Raw genomic sequence first — 24,967 nt, 5'->3', positions numbered from 1 at the left:
AATGATAACGCGTTTTCCATTTCTGCTGTGCTGCCATTCTAATGTTTCCCTGAGTGCCCTGGAAGTATCAGGATGAGATTCACACACTCGCACAAAGCCCAATTAAAGAGGCTTCATGCAGAGCTTCCCACAGAAGACCGAATTAACTCTTGTGCCCTTGTGTAGACCTGATGTGTGAGCACAGGGAGGGGAGGAGGACTGCAGCAGGACGCTCCTGTTGTAGTAGTCCCCATAGCAAGCTGGGACAACGTTTCCAGGGGTTTCTGACCACAGATTCCAGTAGCTTTGTCACCAGATTCGTTTACTCACCAGATCTTCCATGTGATGTCTTGCTCGGGCCTGGACGTGTGTGGATTGCTTCTGGGAGGGGTGAAGTCATCAGACACCCCTCACTTCTAGCCCAGCTGTGGCATTACAGCAGGAAAAGGCCATATGTATCCCTGGAAAAGTTTATTCTCTGCTGGATCATTCTTACCAAGATCCCTGTGCAGTGGTGGGTAAATGCAGCCTCTCCGTTTTGTGAGCCTGGAAACCAGAAGGCTGAAATGACTTGACCGAGATCTAGGGAGGCTCAACTGGGGATAAAACCCTTTTGGACTTGATAAATAGAACATCCCTTCTTGCTAAGCAGTGTCTGCTGGTGATGTTTCCTGTAGAGTGGGCCGTGTGGCGTTTATCTGTTGCTCTGCACGTTGTTCACTCTGCCATGGAGGACGCTTGATCCATATTGCCCTTTCCACAGAATTGGTTTTGCTACAAAAACCTACGTCTGTTACAGAAAGTGGTTTCTTCGTCTGCTGCGAGGCTACCAGAGAATTTAATCTTTAGTGTGCTGCTGAGAGGTTTTGCAGCATTGCTGTCAATACATCTTTGACAAGGATCTTTTGCAAATGTTGGCAGAGGAAGTGCAGCTTCTGTATCTACCTCTAAATCTAGTTTGGTTCAGGTGAACCACAGACTCCTTGTGTTTTGGCACTTAGTCAGCCTCAACTCTGTCCACCTGTGTGCAGGAACACTGCAGTAACTTCCCTGCTAGTCGTCAGATGTCATCTTTGCAGGCAATCAGACCCACATTTATGCTTGTCTTTGATGATGATTATTATCCCTCCTGCTGGACTCCCCACCTTTACAGCTGATTTACAGTAACAGATCACACCAGAGCTCCGCCGTTCACTTCAGCGTAAGGTCTGCAGATTTAACCTGCCTTCTCCCGTGGTGGTTCAAGAAGAGTGGTGTGGTGTTAGTCATTTGGAGTGTTAGTCACAGAGGCCTGGACCAAGGCCAGCAGCTCGGTTCACATTATTGGCTGAGCAAGAAAAACGCCGCTGATGTTGACCTTGTCATGAATTTGCAGCCCCTGTCCCCATGCCACCAGCTGTCCAGACCAGCCTTTTAAAGACCGATTTTGTATCTGCATTCTGATTGCTAAAATTGTTTGGCGTTCTGTTATTTCAACTCTGTGGTCTCAGAGGAGCAAATTCCTCATAATTTTGCTTTCTCATCAGCCAAAGGGGCCACTCTGTGCCATGCGCTAACAAGGCTGGAGAACAAGGCCGTCTTTAAATGAAAAAGCCCTGCCTTTTCCTCCTCCCATTTGTACAAGTTAAACATGACTTCTTGCTTCTGTCATTCATCCTATTAAGAAAACCCCAGACTGCCAAGTGCAACCTCATTTGCCAGTTTCCAGGGGCTGGCAAGCATTTATACCTGAATCATAAACCCTGGAGGAAAGGCCTTATCTGATGTGGTACACCAGCCTTAATGGGCTGGTATATGCAGCTGCATCACCTTGGGTAAGAACTTCAACAGAGCCTCTTATAAATAGCATGCCTGACGTTACATGCATTATGCCGAAGGACACAGGTGTTTATATTTACCGACTTAGTACTTAGCTGCTTTAAGTGGTTCTTTGGCGGTAGGATCTAATTGAGCAATATTCTAAACTGGTTGGATTCAGTTTGCAACTCCAGCTCTGCAGCAAGATTTTGGATCAAATGCGGTTTGACCAGTTGTCGTCGTCTCTCAGCCTTACTTGTAGGATGGAGATGCGTTAATGGGTCGATGATGTAAGAGCGAAGGAAGACTTTCTTCACTTGTAGCCATTACTGCTGAACAAGTTGTTCTGATGATTTACCCAGAAAGCCCTGAGTGTCCTTATAAACGTAAAATTTCCTTTTTTTTTTTTCTTCCCCTTGAGCAGATGGAAGACTTAGATGGAAAGGAATAAAACCATAATTTGCCAGAGCCCTCAATTAATCATAATCAAGTTTGTGCATGTTATAGTCTACAAGGGTAACAACAATGAAACACAGGGAGAAAAGGATGCTTTCCTCAGGCAATTCTGAAGATGTAAAAGCAATAAAGAAGCATACTTCAAAATAATGTGGAGATATATGACTGCACTAAATAAAAATGCTTCTTTAAGGTACTGTAAAAATAAAGATGTTTAGTTAGATTTATCATTCTTGTTACAAACGCAAATTCATCCCCTGGACTACGCCATTGGCTCTGAAAGCCTCCAAGGCACGGTTGGGGCCCACTATTTTCTGTAATTACTTAAACATTGTTTCGTTTGTTAAAGAGCTAACTAGACTATTCCTTCTTTTTACTCCAAGGTAATGTATCGGACACCTTGATCCTGCAGATACAGATTTATACTTGTACGCTACATTTAAGCCATTTTTTTAATTGGGTATAGCGAGAGGAATGGTTTGCTTATTACTTTGCATCAGTCACATCCAAACCTGTGAAAATACGTTTTTTTAAACTAGTTTTGCAAATAGCAACACATGTTAATTGAAAGCAACCCCACTCCCCAAATCCTCGCTCGATTGACTTGGGAACATTCAAAACCAGCGAGATGCATTTTCTGCAGCCTCATTCAACCATTGCAATAAGCAAATGAAACAATTGTTTTATTTGTAAGAGGAGATTATCCCTTGAAGGCAGATAGAAGGATACTGCCTACAGAACCCCATTTGCAGGCACAAAGAGAGCTTAGTCAATTTTTGGCAGTGATACTGAAGCTATTAGTTTTGGATATGAGTCCACTGATGTTCAGTGCTGTAGATTTCCAGTTAGTTCATGAAGGGCCTTTAAAATTACACACAGAGCTTCATTAATTGCCTCAGAAAAGAAGCAACAAATATCAGGCCCTTGAAGTGTATGTGCACAGAATGGCCATTGATTTAAATGAATATTCCCCACTGGAGGACTGATCCTACATCCTGGGAAGGCGATCGGAGTTTTTCCAGTAGTTGCAGCAGGCACTGCCTCAAAGTACACGGGCTTTGGCAGGATCAGGCCCTGTTAGCTGCTATTTGGCTATCTCTCAATCTCATTATCTATATACATGGTTTATATACGCATACACACACATGCATGTATATAATCCTGATTCAGAGTGTTAAAAGTGTAACGGCTATTGTTTCAACTCAAACTGAAGACCAATACAACGTGCCAAAGACAGGGTCTTTCAAAAAAACAGAAACAGAAATCCAGCTCTGTGGTCTTGAAGTTTTTTGTCCTTTTTCCATTTGATAGAGTAGTGCCCGAACATTTGTTCTACAACTAACTATCCATAAAGGAGAATTTCCTATGCCTTCCTTGCAAACGGCACAACCCCGTGTGATCCCTGATCACAACAAATTGATTTATTTAAATAAAAATAATGATCTTCTTTCCTTTCTCCGGCCCCAGCAGCAAAATCCCATGTAACCCTGATCAGCAAATTGATATACTTATCTTCTTTTGCCCTCTTTTCTCGAACCCAAACGATACCACTCTGATCCCCAAGTAATAAGAAAATGATTTATGCAAACAAAAATAATTATCTTTCTTTGCTCTCCACCCTCTAACTGTATAATCTCAGCAGCTCCTTGTTTAACAAATTGATTTATTTAAATTAAACAAATGGTGATCTCCTTTTGACCTCCATAGAGCACCTCTGTGGTGCATTCCTACCACTGCCACCACCTTACCCATATGGTTAGAAGGATGTATTTTAAAATATAACAGCGTTTCTAACCAACCTTGATGCTTTGGGATTACTTTAATCAGAGCTCATGGAAGCTCTGTTACTGTGCCATGAACTTAGGAGACACCTCTGAAAAATAATAAAAGTAAGTTAAAAGTACCTTCCTCCATATTTTTTACAGCAGGGACAGTTACTCATTTAATTCCCCAGGAGGAACTCTACAGAGGGTGTCTGTATATGGTTTGTCTACATCCATCGTGCTGCTTGTAAGGTTCTTTGCAGACAGAGCTTTAAGGCATTGGCAAACTCAGTGCACAAACATGTGCTACACCACCTCACCTAAAACACTGCCGGAGCCATCTAGTGCCAGCCTGCTCCGTGACAAACACCAGCAACAGCTGATGGATGAGATCATGAACTCCAAGAGTTTCATCCACGACATTTTAAGGATCTGTGAAACCACATTTTTTATTGTAAGGACTCTGGGACTGGCACTGGCAAAACTTTCATAGGCAAGAAGAGAGGCAGAGTCCTGCTTAAGAACCATTGATGCGATCTTTTTGTAAAAACATTCCACGTTAGATAGCCCTGAAGGTATCTAAATACATATATATGTATGTGTGTATTTTTTACTGTGCTGGTTTTATTTAAGATTGTATTTTCTGTGCTGTCCAACCAGTATCTCTGTTTTGTGCAGCTGCTACTTAAGCAGTCATTTTGGCATTACACAGAATTACATAATTATATGTGCCATAAGCAAAAGTGCAAATAGTCCCACTTAACACCTAATCATATGATATCTGTTGTGAAATGCTGGCGAAGGAGCCAATAGATACAACTGTTACTTTACTATTAGCTCTGGTTCTTTGGAGGCGAGTACGGACTGCAGCTGGAATTTGGCATAGATGGAAGAGGGATTAAGTGATAGTGGGAGCCTGAGTGTATTGTATATAGAAACATTCTTTCCTCAACCAGTTTCTGTGGTGTGTAATACTCTGAGCAGGACATTGGTGTTAACTAGTCTTCCAGATTTTGAAATATTCTGGTTTTTTGCAGTTCATTCACACTACGTGTCTGCTTTGGTTTCAGACCCACTTGTGTTCTCCGACAGAAGACAGTGACATGACACGAATGGTAGCACAAGGCTCTTACTGTTGCCTTCAATAATTGATTCTCCTGGATGGATTGTGACTCCCCAAAGGCTGCAAAGAGAGGTAAGAATGATTGTACAGCATCAAAAACGTTAGTTCATTCCAAAGCCAGAAAGTTTTCACTCCCTTGAATCCTTCCCCTTCAAGGTCTAGCACTCTTTGTGACTCTCTGGAAATGCATGGGGAAATCATGAAGATAAGACTGGTTTTATTAACAAATCATTTTCTTCTTTCTTTTTCAGTAATTTTAAGTGTGTTTTGTAATGTTGAACAATGAATTGATAATCACCATGTGAAAAACCTGGTCGTGCCCATTTATGATTGCCACAAACTCTCCATAGGAAATACAAATATAAGGGGAGAACATTGCAAAAACTGGTCAAGAAGTTGCAAAGTAGAAATATAGATACCTCTGAAGCTTCTCAAATACCAACCGCTTTTTTTTTTCCATTTTAAATATATTTTTTGTTCTTCCAGTAGCCAAATAATTGAGGTTTTTACACTGAACACCTTTGGAGCTACAGTGTCAAAATATATTTGCATATTTGTTTCAGAAAATTCAATTTCATGGAGCTTTGGGCTCTGATCCTCACCTTGCGTTCCCTTTACTCCTGACTTGCAAAAGTAAAAGTGAGATGAGACTCAGACTACAAGATTTTGTAAAGGCGTTCTGATGGAAAAAAAATCTTGTTTTGAAATTATACATGGAACTTTATAGCTGCAGCCTTTTAAAAAATTTGGCCCTCTCTATCGGCTTGCCAGAGAGGCAAGTATTTCTTCTGCAGATGGGCTGGAATTAGTAGAACATGAAATAATGTCAATGGTACTGGTAAGAGGATTAAACAGCAGTTCTGATGTTATTGAACGGTTTGCGGAGACCATATTAAACAGCCACATCAGTCCACAGGTCAGTCCTGCAGTTCTTCGCTAAGCAAACACAGATGCGGAGTTCCCTTTCATGGGCATCGTTTCGTGCCTTTGACATATGTTAGGCTCTTGGGACTCTGGCATATTTACAGCCTGAACATTAAAGATTCCTTTTTTTAGATCATTAGTGGACACTGACGTCTAAATCGGTAGTAAAAGGGAAAAGCAGGAGCTCAGGACACTGGGGATGGGCTCCAGTGCAATACAAACAAATAAGGGAAAAATTAAGCTGCTAGAAAGTTCCCTGATGAAACACTGGGGGCGTTTTCAGTTGCTGACAAAAATTCTTCTTAAGAGTACAGTCAGTCTTAAATCTCTTTTTCTTTTGGGTTGATCTCTGTGTTTTGCCAAAGCCGCCTATGAAGTCGCAGCGGTTGAATTTCACAAGGCGAGAGGAGTTGAGCTCGTGTCAGCCCTGCCAGGCCTCTCTGCGGGTTCAAAGTGTGTGCAAATCTGCTGGGACTACAAACTGGCCAGAAGAAATTGAGGGAACAGGCTGTCTTACAATATTCCTGTTCCTTTTCTATTCCAACAGAATCTTTGGCAGTTCTTTAACATTTTCCTCGGCTTTTTGTTTGTCTGAAACCAGGAGTCAGAAATGAAGACAATAAATACAAGAGCTATGCGATAAGCAGGGTTTTTTTCATACACCCATAATGCATGTTCTTATGTGTGTGTACTGAGGACATGGAGGGACAGATTCTTCTTGTTTATCTGGCTGGTTTTACCTGTCTCCATCCTGGAAACTCGTGCAGTTTTCAAATAAAGATATAAATACAGATAAGCTATGTGTCAAGGTAGAGTTCCTGAATGTAAAAGTTATTGACAAAGAATTCTTATAGAAAGGAGAAGATAAATCAGCTGATAAATTCCAGAGCCTTTGGTCAATAATTGTTTAATATGGTGCAAATTTTAAGTGAAATTTCCAGCATACAACTTGCTCTGCGTGTAGCCGCGTCTTCCTGCTAGAGGAAATAAACATGCAACCAGAGGGTGTAGCAATGAATTACATTCAACCTCAGAAATGCTTTAGCATGTCTTCAAGAGCGGCTGCCTGCTTCAGTGATGGATTATAACTTAGCATGGGATCCCACAGGCATGGCAAGGTATTTATGTAGTGTTCTGATTGCTCAGACACTTGGAACAAACGTACAGTCGGTGCTAACAGAAGTCAGAGTATCACTATCTCCCACTTTATTTCATTTATTTATATTTAGCAAGTGCTGGAATATTACAAACCACCAAGTGCGACTGTAGCTGGAATATAGTTTCCAAAGCTCATTTACAGTAGCTCTTACTCACAATAGGTTATGGTGTATGAGTCCATAAGTAGTTCCATTGATTTCAGGGGGTCCATTAGAGAGAGGTTCAGTTCCTTGTATAGCCGAGTATATCTCGCTTTGGTCCCGTGTTTGAAAGGGAGAAGGAGCTCCTTTACTGCTATATACTTAAATGCGTGAAGAATTTGAAAACAGCCCTACCTTTAGCCCTCACCAAAAAGCTAATAATAGTGCAAAATACTGCCGAGGTCGGTGGGATGCTGGTTTTGCAATATTTCATTGCGTTGCAGGAAGAACGGTGCTACATGCGCCTCAGTACATAGATGGATGTGCATTCCATGTACTGTTTTCAGCTCCATACTTAAAGCCATCCGAAATTCCAAAGAGAAAAGAAAACGCTGAGATCCGTATCAGTAGCAAAGAACGTCAGGTGATATTGATTTAAAGAAAACATTAATCAATCCAGATTTGCTTGGAACGGGGCCCAGGTTCAGTCAACAGGTTGGTGAACCTTAGCAAATCTTTCTGTGAATCTGTTCTGTGTTTTGACTTTGTAACGTGATCTGAAATCATCTGAGTTTCATGTGGTTTTGTTGTGCACGTTTTGGAACGCTCGTGGGGCGAATCCAGGGAATCACAGATGCTATGTTTTGCATGATGCGGTGAGGTAAACCGTATTTCACTCTTACTGACGCTCCCTCATACCAAATTGAACAGTGGCTGGTGCTGTCAGCATAGTTTTAAAAGAGGAGACCATCACTGTCTGTCAGTGTTCTTGCGCCTACAGTAGTCTTCATTTCAGAGCCAAGAGACAGTCTTCAACTTGTGTCCTAAATAATGGTATCATGAGTTTGGGACTGTTATTTTCTTTTTCCCTGTTTCTGGTAAATGTCAGAATTTTTAGTGCGCAGGCGGGTACTGGAGTTGTGAAGAGTATGTTAGGTTTCTTGATGTGTACCGGTTTGCAGAAGTTACGTAGCACTAGAAAAAAATAGGATTTTATTTTGAGCTTGTGGATGAACAACTTGGATTTTAACGTCATTTGGTTTGTATCTGAATTCATAAAGAGGTGTACCCGGCCTCCGTAGCTGAATATAAAGTATTTAAGATCCATCTACCCCAATCAGGTCGAAAATATGATGAGATGGTATTTTCTGTTCATTTTATTTCTAGTCCAAGCTGGAGCCCAGAGCAATAGAGATGTGGGACGCTCGGCACAAGAAACAAAATCTGATGCAGCAGAGGATGCCAAATTTTTCATTCCGTTTCCGAGTGAGCAACAGCATCATGTTGCTGGAATTGGGATTTTGGAGAGAACGGCTGGTGGGAGGAGCTATTTATTTTTTTACACTAATTTACTGCCCCATCATTGATACATATGTGTAGATCAGTGTTATGACAGGTAGCTTAGAGAAAAGGAGAAGGGTTCGTAAAGGATGGGTCAGTGAATGTGGCTTAATGGCCTGGCATATATACAAGGTGGGACTAGATAACTTAACGGGCCTTAAACTTGAGGAATCTCTGAAGGAGGAAAAATCAAAGTCTGCAAAGGTAATAAGTAAGTAAAAAATGTAAGAGGCTGGAGCGTCCTTTAATGCCTCTGAGGTTCTGCCCCCCCTTACCCATCAAACTGACCGTGGTACAGCCACAAATTGAATGGTCCTGTCAGTCCATTCAGAAGTACAGCAGGAAGGAAGAACAGTTTGCCAATAATATTCAAGTTGAAGCTGACATCTTTATTCTCCTCTGGAAGAGTTGTGTTTGCACCCGCTTGTATCATTGCATTTTTCCACTAAGGCTGTCTCACTTATTCAACTTGACACACGGAGCACCCCTCAGAGGTCTTTGAGATTCAAACCAGGATTGGAAGTGACAGCCCAGATAACACAGGTAATCATATCGGACCTTGTGGGACTGCGCTGACTACTTTTTAATTGATAATTCCAAGTTTCTGTAATAAATTTATTTCTTAATTATATACGCCATGTCATACATGGTAGCTAATGATTACCACTAGTTAAAGTTTGCAGCCTAAAAGACATCCTCCTCCCTACCATATAATCATGATTTTCCTTCCAAATTAAGATTTTCTGAGAGAGAAAAAGGAACAAAACCTGCACATTAAATCCAATTCCTTCCAAATAAAGGAAGGTAAATTTAAGGTACTAAATTAGGTAAGTGGTTTTAATTAGCTGATCATTTCAGGAGGATCATAAAACATTTAAATAACACCGAAGTTATGTATATTTTAGCAGTTTTATGGAGAATTAAAGTCTTAAATGGTAAATTTAAAATGTAAATACAAAAGTCGATGGAGGAATGTTGATTGCTTTTCCTAAGTTTCTCACATGGCCTAGGATGTTATGAGAGGTATCAAGAATTACATTCATAGGAATAATGTGCCCAGTCCAAAGCTTATTAAAGTCCTTGGAATTTTTCCATGGACTTTAGCAGTCATTGTATGAAAACAACAAATGCTTTTAAATGTCAAACTTCCAGTATTGTGGAAGTCACTTATATGTCAAAATTATATATGTGATGTGAATATTCTAAAATAACTGTAAATTTCTAGTTTAAGCTTCCTTTTGGAAGCCAAGAAATTTAAACTGACCTTAAGAACTCATCCAGTTCCCTTTTAAGCAAATAAAATTACGTTTGCAGTAATGGACATTTTACACCGTCGATTCAGTTTACGTGGAAAGAAAAACTTACATACGAGGAAAAGCTGCTATGATTGGACAAGAAAACATGTCAGCAAATTGAATTACCGTGAATATGAATTCTCACATGCCCGTCTATAGCTCACTAATACTCCTACATTATTTTTGATTCAAATAGATCAAATTAAAACTTAATTTTACAGTTTGATAATAACCAAGTGCATAATGTTTTCAACCAATGAAATTAAAATCGGGGTAATTAATGAAATGAATGAAAAGTCATGATGAATTCCTCATTGTAAACCACGTGGAAACGAATATCCCCTTGGAAGAAGGAGCAGAGAAAGTGGACCTCAGCAGACGGTTTCCTTGATTCCCTGAAACGATTTGGTCTCCTGGGAGAGCCTGGAAGAACCATGGCCACGTCTCTTCCAGTATCAGTGCCAGGATCCAGATGGCAGTGGTAGGCTTCCATGCGAGCATTTTACTTCACGTAGATGGAGGGGCAACTGTTCCACCAGCAGTCAAAAAGCAGTGGGATTGCCATCATCGGGGTCCCCTTGTGACTAAGTTGTTGTAGCTGGTATGTGCAAGGAATGGATACTTTAAGGGACTAGTAGTTCCCAATGCCCAAGGGAAAAAGCAAGAAGAAACAGTTTTTTCTCCAGAAAAGATTCCCCCTCACCCCGGAGTGATTTATTTCAGAATTTAGTAGTAGATTAGAAAATGTAATGTTTGTTTGAAATTGGTCAGTAGTGAGACAAGTTCCATTTTTATAGTAACAAGATGTCCTGGTGCAGTCGAATGTGCCTGCTCCACCAGCGGGTAGCCCGGGGTGAGCGAAGCATTGCCCACGCGTGTTGTGTTTCCACGGCCGGCGGAGGCGATGCCTGACCTAAAGGGCTGTATAGAGCCACCAGGAGCAGTTTTGGGACGGGGACATGTGCGCGTGGCGGTAGTTCAGCCTTAGGGAGAAGGCACCCTGCCAGTCCTGGCAGAAGTGCTTCGTGAGACAAGGGGTGAAGCCAACGCAAACCTGGCCTTTTCTTCGTCTTCAAAGCACAAGGCATCCACATTACGCGGAGTCCGAGGCACGCGGTCTAGGATGTTGCTATGCCTCGGTTTCTTCAGCTGTTGGATGGGGATGTTATTACGCTCTTGTCTTGGATGCTGAGAGGGTTAATTAATTATGTTTATGAAACCCTTTGAGATTCTCAGATGAAAGGTGGCTTTAGAATTGTTAGGTGTTATTATAAGAAAAAAGAATGATTTTATTGCTTCATGTTAATGGTTAACATCTGCACCACAAAACCTGCTTGATCACATAAAGATTCTGCTAAGCATTTAATCCTAATTTGCAGGCTGATGCATATTCATTTTATTTAGAAGATTAATTTAGTCATCAAAGGTTAATCTGCCTCGGGTTTGTAATTAGACAGAGCAGTGACTTGGCGTCTCTGGGCTCACCCAGGTTGCACTGGGTTTTCTGAGTAGGCAGGGCCGTAACTGTCACCAGTTTTCACTTCCAACTAGCGCTCGGAGAAGGCTTGATTTTTGGAGAAGGGAAACGGTGAGTGGTAAAAGCCTTGGCCAGTTCGAAGATGAAAAATAAAGAGAGAAGCACAAGCAGGTGAACAGCCCGTGTGTCAAGTTAAATAAGTGAGACATAGTAAATCTCAGAATGCTGGTTTAATTCATCCCTGGCAGGTTTACTCAAGGAGGTGTCAAGGGATTAAGCAAGTATTTTTTTTTTCATATATATATGTAAAAATGATTAACAGATTTCACAATGCTTTGCTGTATGAATCCTGTCCCTCTTTCAAAATTACCCATTAGCAGTATGCAGAAAGTTTCTGAAATGAAGGATTGTGAGGCTTTCTGCTGAAAACATCAGATTTTAACTTTTAGCTGATGGTAGGAGACACTGTTGGAAGGTTATACAATATGACCTGTAGCTGCTCGTCCCCCTGAAAATTAAGCCTTTTGTGCTCAAGGTTGGCTCCTTTAATCAAAAGTCACTAAAGAAAATGTGGTCCTTGTGGAGAACAAAACTAATGTTTCCTTTGCAGGTACACCAGAAGGCATCTTTAATTACTGTTTATAAAGCTGGCTGTTACTTAAGTGTGAAGGATTATTAGTGGCATGGTATTGTCTTTTGAAGTGAGGAAGAAGAGTTGCTGCTTCTTTGTCATGTCCTCACCTTTCCCCGGTTGCGGAGCAGCCGGAGGAGGGTGATACCGGAGGGTGTGTGCCGCTGAGCTCCAGCCACCGTCTCAGACAGCGAGGCGGCCTCCAGCTGCGGAGACAGACTGGGTGATGGGAGGCCAGCGTGAGCCGGAGCGTCCTCATCCTCCCTGTGCTAACACGCCTGTGAAAGCGCTGTCAGCAGAGCTGGGGTGTTCAAAGGGCGGCTGTGTGATTTGGGGATCCAGCTCACGCCGGGTCAGGATGGGGGATGTTCGGTGTGGTAGGCAGGACTGGGAATTGGCAGGTGAAAAACTTGCAAATCGAAAATTTGTCTTAAAAATAGTGTTTAACCCAACGTGAAATCAATACGTGCTGCAAACTAAGTACTGTAAATGAAAATCATGATACCAGAGTTTAGGAAGTTGGCCAAACTTTCACATTTCAGTGCAGCTTGGCTTTGATTGAATTCAGAATCCAGATTCCAGGGGGTTTTTGCTTTTTTTTCCCCAGCACAGTTCTCACATCTCTATTATGATTTGCCAGTTTTCCCCTCCTCTTTCTGGTGCAGAATCTCAGAAACATGCAAGAAGGGATTTTGGAGATCATAAACAGTTCTTAATTGAGAACAGCCCCAAATCCAGTTAAGTGCCAGCTTGACTATCGAAATATAAATGAAACTCTTTTATTAAAGCGTTGTATTTTAATTATTATGATGAACAAGTGGCCTAACATGAAAAAGCTTTTAACATAGCAGTTGCTTGATAGCTGATCAGTTAATTTTGGATGGATGGTTACAGCTATGGCCTCTTGTCTTCTTTGCTTTCATTGTTACTTGATCTAATGACTGTTCACTGATTTTCACTGGGACTTGGGGTGAACTTCTAATTCAGTTGCTAATAAACTCAGATTGGCTGAGGCCCGTTATTAAAATCAGATTTGCTATTTCCAGTTTGAAAGGCCGGAGAAGTTTTCTTGGTGTTTTGAAGGAAGTTAGAAGTGTTTTGGACTGATGATTTGCAAAGGGGGAGGAGCTGTTTGCAGGGTGGCCCATTACTCCTCAACTGTGAGCACTTGTCACTTGGTTCTGTACAATGAAGATAACCAGCCATGCAACGAGCGTACCTGATGGCAGTTCACTACAACTGGGGGAAAAAACAAACAAACAGCAAAAATAGAAGTCACTCTAAGCAGATATTGAAAAACAATGTTAGTTACTGTTACATCGTTCGAGCCGTTCCCTTCTAGCTGAGACACTGAGCGTGGAATTAAACACACACCCCCTTTTGCCACAGATTTGAGACAGTTTCTGCTGTTTTAATTGTCTCCTCAACCCGAACCTTTAGCGCCTTCACTTGCATCTTAATCTTGAGCTGATTGGTACGAACGGCAGATAGGTACCACTAAAATGTGGAGCGTGAGCTTCATCTGTCATCCCTGCTGCTGTATCCTTGACTTCAGTGAGCTTCCAGAGGAATGAGTCTGGCCCACGAGAGGATGTGAACTGTCAAGAAGACAAACCTCTTTCTCGTCCATTTGAAGTGTTTGTGGGAAAGAATGCCCTAAATATTTAGCAGCTTGTGTAATTTGAGAGGCAATGCAGGGTTTATTTTTTTATTTTCTTTTTCTCCCTACCTTTCCATTTTCTTTATTAAATAGAGGAAAACCTTGCCTTAGGCCCAGTGTGCTTATGACAGGGAAAAAATATCTGCCAGAATCTCCATTAGTGCTCAGGCCTGTGTATATTGTTATTGCTCTTGTATTTGTAATAGCAAAAGGTGACTATGCCTCTTATGAAAAATTCTGTTTGCAGAAAAATACCCTCTTCCCTGCACCTTTTCCAAACCCAGCACAGCGCATAAAGAATCCGGGAGGGTTATGTTAGTTAGTTAATGTATGTTAGTTAAGTTAATGCAGCAGGGCTCGTAGCAGCGTATCTGTAAGACTAGACACGTCTGCAATAGCTGGGCATTGCGGTGACGTACCCGAGCGATGCAGCTCTTGGAATCAGGAGGAAGCAGAGATGTTTTTAGCCAGTTTAGCTTCCTCTCCCTCACGCTATTTGGAGTTGGTGCAGCTGCACAGAGGGTGTCAGTCAAATCTACTACAGCCCACCCTACCTTCTGGTGGACAGAAGACCCAATGTGGAACTTCAGTGCTGCAAACTTCAGGTGTCCCCACAAAGGTCCCCTATTTCAGCACTTCCGAAAGGCAGCTGAACTGATTGCTTGCATCAACCACCAACAAAGATCTTGCCCCTTCACATTTCGGCTGCAGGGAGCTGCAGTGACTCAGCCTTGGGTGGAGGGGGGAGATCCTCCACCCAGATTGCCAGCTCCAGCTTGCCACTGGTTTATCTTGTGGGCTTAGGCAATGCGGTAAGTTCTGCTTCTGGAAGACCTCGGGGTTAAACTCCTAAAGCAAAAGCACAGCCCATCACCATTATATGTTAATGGCTGACTGCTACCTGTTGAAGTCGTGTGTGTACAAGGACCCCGAGAGACACCCATGTCTGTGTGTTAACTGAGCTGTTTTACATTTGATACACAAAAAGGCATGGCACAACGTTCATGAATAATGCTGAGCATGGGAATATTCTCGCTGCACTCAGCAGGGCCATTCATACGTGTGCGTAATGGCAAGTTCCCAGTCTAAGTGTATATGTAAAAATTCATATTTATGCATCACTGAATTTGCATAGCACTGTCCATAAAAATCAACATTTTAAGGCTTTTAGAGCGTTCTTAGCGTTCCTCCCTTGTGCGGGATGACTGTGAAGCAGATTCTTAACTGGGATAATCTCGGCTGTAGGTCCCTGGCAGCGGTGTCTCTCTCTCCAGTGAGCGCGCCGGCTCCACGACTGGTTGCTGGTACCTTCAAAGGAGGAGACGTCAGCACCTCCTTCGGCTGGCAAGGCTTCTGCGCGACTGGGCGCTGCTCTTTCCCAGCAGAAGGGGCTGTGCTCTCTGCCTTTGCCCTCGCCTGAGGGCGAGTTGTCTTTATTACAGTTACCCCGTGGGCACAGGAAGTGATATTATATAAGAAATCGTTTTGCAACCCTATTTCTACTAATCATTGCCACTCCTACCATAATAACAGACAGATGCAATATACGCGATTCATGTTTCTATTATTTTTCTGCTACAGTTTGCATGTGTTTTCCATTTAATTACAGTATATGAATTTCATATCTCTCATTTTTTCCCTTCTCGCATTCAAAGTTGAATTTGATATCTGTGATATATAGATAGGCCTGTGGTAGATCGTTTGATGCACTTTACGCTCTTAGGTCTGAGTCTCTGCAAATCTCTTAAGTGCTCTGAATATTTTCCAGTTTTGTTGGTGATGCAATAGTATCTGGGATACTACTGTAGTTTCTGCACAAGACAGAAATGTAGCTTGAGCATTTAAAGAAACTTCGCTTGACAACAGTAACAACACCAAAATCAATTATAACCATTTATTGTGCCTCTGCACCATTATAACTCAAAACGAATTGCAAAAGACTTTGCGGGGGGAGAAAACTGAGGTGTGTTAAGAGATGACCAGGATGCTACCAACAGAGTAGTGACAGTACTGAAATAGAAACCAGATTTCTGGGACTGAGCTACTCAATGGAAAGCATGTCCCAAATAATTTATGCTTGAAGAACTTGTGGTGTGCTACTCGTTGGAGTCTTTCTTTACCAACATGTGTTACTGTGTTTGAATTTAGCATGTTGTAAAACTTACGAAAGGAGATTTCAGTTCAAGTTTTACATGAAAGAGGCCAGCTAAAATAGAGAGGAATAGGATTTTCTGAGAGCCTTTACTAAATGTTTGTTCATACTGTATTTTGAACTGAATTATTGGAAATCTTACTGACAGTGCGCTCTGCCTCCTCTGTATCTTTCCGTGTGTTTCAGAAAGAGTTGAATTGTGCTGCTACTTACCAAGAAGGAAAAACAGCATTAAGAGCATTGGTTTAATGGGCACGCTTTGGATTTACACTGGCATCCTGAGAGCAGAGTTGTCCCCTGTTGATGTAGAAGTATCACAGTAACTCTCCCCAGGTAACATTCAAGTCTTATTTTTTCTGAGTGCAGTGTCTGGTTGTAATGACTTCTACAGATCGATCCACTGCCTAAATGACACATGTTTTTAAAAAACTGGGTGAATGCCTACTTAGTTCACACATAGCCCACAAAGGTTTTGAAGGCTTGATGTACTCTACTGAGTAAATAACTATAAATAAACCAGACTATTAAAAAATCTTTAAATGTGCATTATGCCATCAAACTATGCTGTTTGGAAAGAGCTGTGGTGTTTGGGAAAAATTATACATGTTTTTAACAACTGTCCAAATACATATTTACACATACTTTAAGATGTACACAAAGCGATCTCCGTGGCAACTCTTGGGCCCCAACAAGCTTTATTAATCACTCTTTGAATGCAGTATTTTTAGTAGCTTAAACACTACAAGGAGACTCGAGGCAACTCCTCGTGGGGAGAAATGCTGATTTCAAGGGAGCAAGAATGTGAAGATGTCTTCGAACCTAAAGGTCGGGACATGTAAAGTCCCTTGCAACTTACTTCTCCCACAACCATCAGTAGCAAATGGCAAAATATTGATATGGGATATCTGGAATATATCTGTGCAGTAAGTGGACAGAGATTTGTAGATCATACAGGCTTTTAGTACCTGCTTGTTCAGCCAGGTGAATAAAGAGACGTTTCTCTTGCTGAGAATTCTCCTAGGTCAATTCCAGCTGGAATTTGCTCTAGGGCTATTACCACTGAAGGTTTTTTCATTACTTCTGTGTCATCTATGACCTGCAGATATTTTGGGATTCTGAATTCCCTAGACTCAAAGTATTAGAGGCATTCAGTGTCCTAATTCCTGTCCACGAGGACCAAAATCTGTGGTCTTCTACGGGCTTCATTGTTTGACCTGGGTATAGTATGATACTTGGAAGGCAAAATTTCTTTAGATAAGAAACTTCAGAGTAGGGACCTTGCTCTCCTGCTTGCCTGTGATGTTATCGAGCAATAATCCTTGTAAGTAAGGTTAATGTTCAAACATGATCAGGCTGGTGAAGTATCTTTTTGGCTGCAGAGGAGATCTGGCAGAGTCTCCCTCTGCCTGCCTTTGGATCGTTTCATAGACCGTATTTACGTAAGCCACTTTACCTGTGAGTGGGGTGAGGATTTGTGTATGTGATCTTCAGCTTCTCCCACTATCCCTGAGGAACACGAGACACCGTCTCGGACTCAGATCTCACCTGCGTCCAAGAAAAATGCCCTGCAAAAGCATCTTTTAGTTGTAAAGCTCTGGAACCAAGTTCTCTTACTCTGTATCAGCTGAAAAGTTGTTTTGGATTTCACCAGCTTGTTTTATCACATGCTAGAGAGCTCGTGTGTTAAGAAGACTTATCTTAAGCAATCCTCTTAGTGTTCCTGTGAGGGGGGGTTATATTTTAAATACGGTAAGCCAATCTGTTGTCCATCTCTCTTGGGCAACTTGATCAGGCCCCATGGGGCAAAGTTAATAGAATCTCGTAATATCTGAAAAGTCCCTTTACAAGCAGCTCCATTTACTTTTCGGTTGCGCTGCTTATTTGCTAATTCCCATCTCCTTTCAAAACTTTCTAGGTACTCCTCTGGCACTCCCATTTCTTAATCTGACTTGTTAGGAGTGAATATGGCCCTTAAGGACTCTTTATTTTTGGACAGTTGTCAATTTTACCAATTAAAAGAATGTCTTTGGATAGTTATCAGAAGCTGGAGTTGAAAACATGTTTGCAATTACTGATGACATAGCTGTTTCTATTTGCTGCTCTCTCTTTTAATTCCAAAAAGTGATATTTTTTTTGGCAGTAGATATGAGAAAATATGTCACTGTGTATAATTACAAAATGCTGTTCATTTCTGTCTTGTAACTGTGGGGGGTTAGTTGGTACAATACATTTGGTTCATTCTTGGCTCACTCGACTGCATGACACACATTTAGGTTTATTACTAATTATCATGTTAATATTCATTAACATGTTAATTTCCATGGGACCGTAAAATTCTGCATGCCTCCAAATTGATGTTCACATGTATATGCAAGCATGAAAAAACCCCACTGAATTATTTCCTAGGACTTCATTCTAAGCCTTAAATAAAATCACGTCCCGTACATTTTCCTCCAGGAGACCTGGGTTTTTTCAACAGACTTTAACCCCACCGTGATATTTGCTACAAAACAGGATTCATCCCTGCGAACGGGCTTTGCACAAAGCTGCTTCAGATGTTCCTTGTGCTTTCAACCAGATTCTAAATACAAATCCACAGCACTAGCTTTGCTTTAATTTCTTAGGCATCTGCCATCTCATCAGAGCAATCTGACTGTACAGTGCACTGAAGAAACTGCATAATATTTTTTTAGTGGCTTGTTTTTTTTCACTTGATATATATAACAAATATGTGAATAATGGCTCTATAAGTATCTGTGAATTTTTCAGTAGATGGCAGATTGTTTTGCAAGAGAAAATTCTACTAGAAACAGCAAGGTGGAAACAGCAGAACTGTGGGATGAGAGGTGAACCTCGGTTTAAATGACTGTTGCCCAGGAATTTAAAAGAAAAGGTTTGATACAAATATTTTGGGTTCAACCTCCTGTAAGCACAGACCATCCTTACCTGAAGCCTAGTGAAATCAGTGGGAACTTCTCGTTGCTATGAACTATCAGACTTCTGATGCATGTGTCTGCATGAAAGAGAAAGGGCACATAACACCCGAAATGATCTATTTTTTCCAGAAAATAGGCCCATCCAACTCAAACTTGTCCATTCCTGAAAGCAGCTTTGGTTCTGAGGGACCGCATCTACTGCAGTCTGCAGCTGGTTGGCTTCTTTTCTCTAATCCTGATGGAGTTTTAAGAGGTTTCAGATACATTCATTATCCACTTTTATTTCTCTTATCTTGGAGAACACGCAGCGTTCAGGGAAGAGCGAGGGTGGCTGTAGCTCCTTGCTCAGCTGGTGAGTTGTCACCCCAGCGCAGGCGTGAGGGTGATGGCGTGAAGCCGGGGTGGGATCGCAGCATCAAATATTTTATTGTAGTGTAAGAATAGCTCCCTGCCAAAGTCTTTGCAGAGCAATATATTTCCAGGTCAGGTACACTCTACAGTCATCTCCAAACATGCATGTAAATAAATTGTACGGGCTTAGCTCTGCCGTCATTGAAACGCCAGGGTACTGGTGAGAAAATTCCACTGCCGAAGAACCCCCACACCTGAACAGACAGAGCTGCTCTTCTCAGCTGGGATTTAGAAGTCTTGGTTCTAGGTGGCAGCATAGCCCTTCTCAAACCCTCTGAGTGATGTGGGGTACACCTACCCTCCGTAATTAAGAGCAGAGATACCTGGGTTACTGGGAGATGGGCTGGCTCTGGAAGTGGCGCGGCTGCATCAGCCTGCTCAGAAAGCAGAGCTGCTAAAGCAGGGAAATGCTGCTCCCACAGGTCTCTGCTGCTTCTGGGCTGTGAGCTGGGGGCCATGTGAGGCTGTGGGGACACATTTGTGGGGACAGCTTCTTTATTTCTGCAGAAGTTGTGTATTTTTCTGTGCTTCAGCTTCACTTAGTAGGGTAGGACTCTTCTGCACTGTGTCTGTCTGTCTGATAATAGTATAAGCAGGGTCAGGCATCGATGAACTCTTACCGAGCATCTGTGCATTGCTTACAGTGAGCTCTGCTCCTGTAAGAGACACCAGCATGCTGCTACATCATCATCATCATCATCATTATTATTATTATTCATTATTTTAGCCAACAGGTTGTATTCAGAAGTCATAAGGCTTATTTTTGTCTATCAGACCTGTTTGAGCAGAGCCATTTAGAAGCGTGAGGTCTAAATTACCATGTTGATAATATCACAGAATCACAGAATCAGAATAATATCATGTTAGGAAGGATATTTTGAACTTCTTTTTAAGCAGAAATTAACATTTTATCTGAAAATAGTAATGGAAAGAGAATTGTGTGGTCCGCCAAGGTCTATCATTTAGACCTGATGATAGAATAATTGTTTTCCATCAAGCAAACCAAAGAAGAATCCATAATAAAATTTTACAAGTTAGCTGCCACCAAGAATAAACTCAAGAGCACTATATGAAATGAATTGGGTGTTTTAACTGAATCTTCTCTCAGGACAATAACTCTAATGTAGAGCCAAGGTCTGAGGAGGTCACCTGCAGAAAACCCTCCTGGGGCATATCAGAGGAGAAAGGAAATATTCTTCTCCCTGTCGGGTTCACTTCGTGTCCTAATACATCTGAGGATGTGCATTGAAAACCTAATACACAGCCACCGTTCTGAATTGGGGTTTAGATAACAAGGGTCATTAAGAAATCTCTGAGGGTGACAAACTTAACCCTGTGTGAACTTAAGGTTCATATCCTGCTACTAAGGCAAAGAGTGAGTCTGGTTGATTGTAATTGTGACTGAACTAAAATGTCACTTACCATTAGAATCAATTTATTATTTTTTTTTAAATTACAGCAATTCTCTAAAAATGGATGTGAAAGATCATAACTGGCATCTACGGAACATAGTCTATAGCGATCTTTTCCAGTAGCATATGAGAGAACATCTGGACTTCCATATATTTCCAAATATTCGCCGTATCAAAGGTTGTGGTTTTTAGGAGTGGGGCGCGGTAAATCAGTGCAGAACCCCAAATTAAAATACGTGTTGAGAAATCTCTTCATTCGTCATCACAAGTGTGTTTCTAACCCCACAGCTTCTGCTGAGGCCCTTCGGGTAAACCAGGGTGTATCGCGACTCTTCCGGAGTACAAAGGATGATGTGTGCTTTCCGAGGAATGCGTGACACTCCTGGTTATGAATAATCATAGATATGGCTTGGTTTTCAGCACACTGCTCACAGCGGGGTGCGCTAGGGCGAGGTGCTCCAAACAGGTTTTCGGGGATTCCCATCCTAGCTGTGTGCAATATACAGTGGAGAGGGGTTGGAGTTGCCCTGCCAGTGACAGTGTGAAAGATTCGCGACTGTTGGCCCTAATCATTCCCTGAGCATTCCTCGGACCTTTATTTAAATCTGCCCGTATCAAACACAGAGGCCACTTTAACTCCCCTTGCCCAAATCCCCGCGCTCCATCCTACAGGCATGCCTTTGAGCCTCGAGCCTCGGAGTTCATGGAATTTTTTGTAGCACCATTAACTGGGATGTCATCAATTTGAACAATTACAAATTACAATGATATTAAAATGTCCAAGCAGCACTTGCCAGAAGTCAGCAAGGACGGGAATGATGCCATTCGTTGCTCTCCAGTCGCGCTGGGGCTCTTCGCCTGGTTCTTGCATGCCCCGTGTCTTGCATCAGGGAGCCAGGTTATCAAAGGCCTGATTTGCATTTTTGCTTCCTTGAACTCTTAAAAGTTGCTCATACTATGAAGGAGCTTGGCTAAGCATGGAGTTTTCAGTATATTGTGTTTACTTAAGGGGATTTAGGTACTGACAGAAAACGCGCTGTAGATAGAGACCAACTACAAGGATTATGGGTGAATATTTTTTTAGCTCTACTTCTAACGCGGTTCAATTCAGTGAGGCTTTTTGGCTTGATAAGCTCTGAAAGTCTTTTGTTCATAGTAAAAAAAAAATAAAAAAAAAATAGATCCCATGGGTATCTTTCATGGACCGGAATGATAGAAGGAGCCTTCTTTACTTTACAGCAGATTCAGTTCTTTGTGCCCGTTTGTCAGTAGTGCCCATCTCTGCATCTCTGAGCTGGTGTCAGGGTGCTGCGTACAACAAAGCCATCTCCTTTCCCCTGGGATCAGGTGGAATTTTTGTCTCATCGCATTTTTTCCTGAGAAGCCTTTTTTTGATTCCTGATGATTGGATGAACTGGCTTTATAGCTTTTTTGTTTGTTTTTTTTTTCCCTTCTTTTTCTCTTGGTTTGGTCAGTGGACACAATTATATTCATTTTTAGAGCAGTCCATGTCGTAGTAGCTAACTGAAGGCGCTATGCAGCATAGTGTCTTTGGGATGTTAATAGACACATAATCACCAGGGAGGGAGAAATTCAAGTCCCTGGGAGACGGGAAGCCCCACTTTTTGGAGGACTTGTGGTCTTGTGATGAAATAGACTCGTACTGATCCTCCTCTCGGCACAATAAATCAGGAGTGATTTCCTTGGGCTAAAAAGGGGTCGCAAAGAGATAAAACTAGTGACAGGAGAATCATTGCCCTGCTCTCTTCAGAACAGGCGGTTGGTTAAATTCCTTTGCTCCTCAGGTAGTGTTGAATGTCATGCAAGTGATCATTCCGTCTGTGGGGAGTGGGATACAATCAGGATGCTAATGGGCTGAGAGCGCGGCTCTTTCTCCCTCCGTGTCACCCTGCTTTGACTCACCTTTGCTGCCAAAGCATTTGTTCACCGCTCTTCATTTGTAACTCAAATCTATACCTACACGCATCTGCAACTGAGATTTGTACGTGACAATTTTATGCTTGAAAAGGGAGAATTACTTTACAGCGGTACCTGTTGTCTGTGCAAATGCTTGACATCCTCGCAAGAATTCCTTTCACTCTGTGCCTCCGGTTCTCTTTGTCAGTAAGAAACAGAACATGTAGAGTTCTAAGTGCTGAAAATCAAATGCTGACGTGATATATTAGCTTCTTTTTTCCCCCCTCAGTGTTGTAAATATGGCTCTACTTTGAAATTAAGTGCACTACAGAATATTCAGTTGCAGCACATTGCTGGCATACAGTTTGTAAATTGTTAGTGTTTGGCAGCCCTTGGTTTTTAAATTCCTACTGATCACAAGTAGCTGGCACTAATCAGCTCCAATAAAGTTATGGTACTGTGTACCTTCTTAAATGGCTGGAGTGGAGATATACATCTAAAACCCCCATATATAATAGCCACATGCCAAAAACACTTTACTCTGAGCAGGGTTTTTATTTTACTTTTTACTTCTCTCACGTTTTACATCTGGTTCAACAGTTCTGAGGGAAACTACATCTGATGTGATAGCAGGAGATCTATATCACACATCTCAAAACCTGCCAGAAATGCAATTTAAATATAGTTTTGGACAGAGTAAAAAAGTACTATTGGTATCAGATGTCTGGGCAGCGAGCGGTTGAGCTCCGTCTCTACTTGATTTTTTTCGTACAGAAGGAAATCATAAGGTGAAATCCTGTTTCTGCTGAAACTAGCGAGAGCTTTGCCGTTGATTTCAGTCGTCGGAGTTTCACCTTGCAGCTGTAAAGTAACTGCCAAGTTCAAGCAAAACTGCAGAGTCTGAGTGGCAAAGGCAGATCCAAACTGATCAACTTCAGCAGTGGCCTTTAGCAGAGATGAGCAGGGTTTGGTCTGGTTTTTCAGTGTGGACAGCTATCGCCTGTACCACTTCAGAGAGATCTTCTCCAGTATTTGGATTCACCAAAAATTTGGGCAGGGAAGGCTGGTTCTGGTGTACATCACTTTATTCCAGTTTATTTTCACGGAGCAAGTGTCGAAATGTCAGAAGATAATCTGGTTTTATGCCTTGGTCATCTGAGAGTGCAGGTACCACCTGAACTGAGCTTCTGAGCTTCGCGGGAGCCATTCATCAGCAATGGATGGAGAAGGGGAAAGGGGACCCGCTCGCTGTGGCTGTCACAAATTAGCACCTCCAGTGGCTCCAGCCTGAAGGGGCTGCCTGCACGTCGTCTGCACATGGCAGTGGCTTCAGTGCTTGGAAATAAGATAGCTGATGCATGCAAGAAGTATAATTTTAATGTCAGTACTCGGGGTATGCTAAAATCAGACCTCGCGCATGCAGGACACTGAAACCTGCTAATAATGGCTGTCAGTCAAAGGCTTGGGAACATATTCGGCGGTTTCTGTGTCGGTGGTATGCCAAAGCACCCATGCACGTAGCCCAAATGCATTTCCTTCTCGTGCTGGGTATGTAAGATATGTCGTTGTGCAGAGGCGGCAACTGTCTGAACAGACAAACCAAGATTCACTTCGTTATTAGGATCACAATTGTTATTATTTTATCACTCCGGAGCCCTAACGAAGGATGGGGGCCCCAGTGCGATAGGCTCTGTAAAAAGACGAGCTTCAGCTCTTGCTTTGAAGCACGCTCTGTTTTTTGTCTCATTACTTCTGATCATAATCCAGCACCAAAAGAAATCAAAAGCTGTCTCTGAATTCAGCGAGAGCTGAGGGCACGCGAAAGCTCTCAGGAAATGCTCGGTGTGTTGTCAGGATCAGGCCCGTAATGTGTAACTCCAGCCTAGAAAACTCATTTCCTTTGAAGCTCGGTTGAGTGTTACTACTACACATCAGCATGTTGCACCACACAGAGTATATCAAATTTGATGTCATTTTTTTTTCTTCCTTTTTCCCTGGGAACCTGTAAATATCCTTTGGTAGCAAAACGAGAGAGGAATAAATTCTCCGCGATGTATTTACAAATGTGAGAAGCTTTTCAAGTTGTATTTGCAATTCTCTTTCTTGCAATGACCTCTATTTTCATAATCCTTCATGGAATATCATGGTTTAAAGAGCTTTCTCTCCCTGCTGTTTTTGTTAAAAGGTTTTTGGTGTGATATTTGGAAAGTCAAATTCTGCATTTAAATGTTGTGTTTTCACAGATACAAATGAAAGAGGCCATATTTATCTTTTTTCCCCCTCTTTTCCCCTCTTCTGAGAACATCAAGCGATTCCACTCTTCGGCGTGTATTGTTAACTAAACCGTGAGAGCGTACAGCAGCTTTAATAGTAAAGCAATTGTGATTACATCTTG

The 24,967-nt window shown here is 42.0% G+C and overlaps 1 long non-coding RNA gene across 1 annotated transcript in view; it reads left to right on the top strand.

Annotated features, from left to right (window-relative positions):
* LOC134515561 (uncharacterized) overlaps nucleotides 1-5,190 on the top strand; it is a 60,128-nt gene extending 54,938 nt beyond the window's left edge. Inside the window, exon 6 of the long non-coding RNA XR_010071054.1 lies at nucleotides 5,066-5,190. This is a non-coding gene — a long non-coding RNA (uncharacterized LOC134515561). The remainder of the gene's footprint in view (nucleotides 1-5,065) is intronic.
* Nucleotides 5,191-24,967: the final 19,777 nt, after the last annotated feature.

Source organism: Chroicocephalus ridibundus, chromosome 4 (genome assembly GCF_963924245.1).
Source record: "Chroicocephalus ridibundus chromosome 4, bChrRid1.1, whole genome shotgun sequence".
Classification (NCBI taxonomy): Eukaryota; Metazoa; Chordata; class Aves; order Charadriiformes; family Laridae; genus Chroicocephalus; species Chroicocephalus ridibundus.
The sequence above is the reverse complement of the archived record's forward strand: the minus strand, read 5'-3'. Positions and strand labels throughout refer to the sequence as shown.